This window comes from Carlito syrichta, unplaced genomic scaffold (assembly GCF_000164805.1).
Source record: "Carlito syrichta isolate Samal-C Ts95f unplaced genomic scaffold, Tarsius_syrichta-2.0.1 Scaffold316824, whole genome shotgun sequence".
Taxonomy (NCBI): domain Eukaryota; kingdom Metazoa; phylum Chordata; class Mammalia; order Primates; family Tarsiidae; genus Carlito; species Carlito syrichta.
Window position 1 is genome coordinate 18,490 of NW_007260920.1, and position 2,458 is coordinate 20,947.

The window sequence follows — 2,458 nt, forward strand, 5'->3', positions numbered from 1 at the left end:
AAAAAAAAAAAAAAAAAAAAATTAGCAAGGCTTGGTGCACCTGTAGTCCCAACTACTTGGGAGGGTGAGGTGGGAGGATTGCTTGAACCCAGGAGTTTGAGGCTGCAGTGAGCTGATCAGGCCACTGCACTCCAGCCTGGGCAACAGACGAGACCGTGTCTCAAAAAACAAATGAAAAAAACCCAAATCCAAGAGGCTCTGACTTTAAAGATAGCATCCTTCATGTCCAGGTTTATGCCCTGGAGGTGGCAGAAGGCATGGAGAAGGCTGAGAGAGACTCTGCCTTTTAGGAAATAAGTACATGCACTGATGGGGAGACACAGGCAGTAATGAGAAACCAAATGTCATTCTTGCCCAGCCTGGAAATGGGGTCCTGAAGACTTCCTGGAGGAGGCAACATGTAAGCCAGCATGTGAAGCACCAATAATGTGCTCACTATGACTCAAATTCTGACATAGGGATGAAAGAAACGGCTGAGTAAGACAGAGGAAGTAACCATTCTGCTCCATTTTATTAGACTGAGAGCCCCTGGAGAGAGCTGTGTCCTCAGCGTTGGGCCAGCACGGTGTAAGTGCTCAATAAATGTTTGGCTGAAAGGACGAAATTGAACGAAGTAGAGGTAGGATCACTCCCTTCACCACTAATCAAGTTTATTTTGTTTTATCAGTTTTGAGAAGTGAAGTCCTTGCAAGGGGATAATTGGGATCTTTTTGGCTTTTTTGAGTTGGAGTCTCACTCTGTTGCCCAGGTTGGAGTGCAATGGCATGCTCACAGCCACCGAGCCTCGACCTTCTGTGCTTAGGCCATCCTTTCGCCTCAGTCTCCCAAGTAGCTGGAACTACAGATAGGCGACACCACACGCAACCAATTTTTTGATTTATTGTAGAAACAAGGTCTCCAAGAATTGCTCAGCTGGTCTCAAACCCCTGGACTCAGGTAACCATCTCACCTCGGCCTCCCAAAGTTCTGAGATTACAGGCTCGAGCCACCACGCCTGACAATGATTGCTTTTACCCCATAAAATAAGCAGTGAGACACTGCCTGTGTCCGCAGTTCATAGTTTGAGGGAAGGGGGCCGATTAAGCTCCAGGTCAAGGGATGCAGGGACTTGTCCAAGGTCAACATAAGTTGAAGGAAGTAGATTTCCCAGGAGCCTCTAGGATGTTTCACATACAACCACCTGCTCACTGAGTCACACCTTCAACACGTATGGAGCATCCATGATAGGCCAGACCTGGTCTACACTTTGTCTCAATCATTAACTTGTTCTTGTTGTTGTTCTGTCTTGTCTGCCTTGATCAGTTACAAAAACAGAAACTGTGCTGGACTTTTTTTTTTTTTGAATTGGAGTCTTAGTCGCCCAGGCTGGAGTGCAGGGGCACGCTCAACCTGCCGGGCTCAGGTTATCCTTCTACCTCAGCCTTCCAGGTACCTGGAACCACAGGCGTTCACCAGCATGCCTGGCTAATGTTTTTTTTTTTAATTTACTGTGAGACAAGGTCTTGCCAAGTTCCTGAGGCTATCCTTGAACCCCTGGGCTTAGGCAATCCTCTTGCCTCCACCTCCCAAAGTACTGGGATTACAGGTGGAAGCCAAAGCCTGATCACGGATATTTTAGTAGAAAGAATTAAAGCAATTTTTTTGGAAACAGGGTCTTGGTATGTTGTCCAGGCTGGACACAAACTTCTGGGTTCAGGCAACCTTCTCCCTCAGCCTTTCAAGTAGCTAGGATTACAGGCACATGCCACTATGCCCAGCTCAACAGATATACTTTATTTCATTTTATTTTAATCTTTTGAGATGAGGTCTTGCTCTGTTGCCCAGGCTGGAATGCAGTGGCACAAGCATAGCTCACTGCAGCCTTAAACTCCTGGGCTCAAGCAATCCTCCTGCCTCAGCCTCCAGAGTAACTGAGATTTGAGGCACACACCAACATACCCAGCTAATTAAAAAAGTTTTTGGGTTTTTTTGTAGAGACAAAGTCTTCCTATGTTGACCAGGCTGGTCTCACACTCCTGGCCTCGAACAATCCTCCTGCCTCGTTCTGCCAAAGTGCTGGCATTACAGGTGTGAGTCTCTGTTCCTGAACAATAGAATGCATTAAACAAAAGAATTTTTTAAAGAGGTATTTGAGAACTATTATTCACTTAATATGTATTTTAATTGCCTTTTAAAAAATTGCCTGAATTTACTTTGACAGGAAGTTTGTATTCCTGTGTTTAAATAGAAAGTCAATGTCCTTTGTCTTATGTAAACATAGGTAACCTAAAACTGACTTAAGGCAAAATCCTCAGGAGACATAGCTGGAGGCTGCTCCCTCTTGGCTCAGAAAAAGAGAGGTGTTGAAGGCAGGGTGGTACCAGTGGAGTCTTTCCTCCTGACTCTATCAGAAGAAAGGGAGCCGGGCTCGGTGTCTCAGCCTGTAATCCCACGCCTTTGGGAGGCTGAGGTGAGTGAA

The 2,458-nt window shown here is 45.9% G+C and overlaps 1 protein-coding gene across 1 annotated transcript in view; it reads right to left on the reverse strand.

The window, feature by feature from the left end:
* The window catches only part of LOC103277266 (neurocan core protein-like), a 23,130-nt gene that overhangs the window by 18,349 nt on the left and 2,323 nt on the right, over positions 1-2,458 (reverse strand).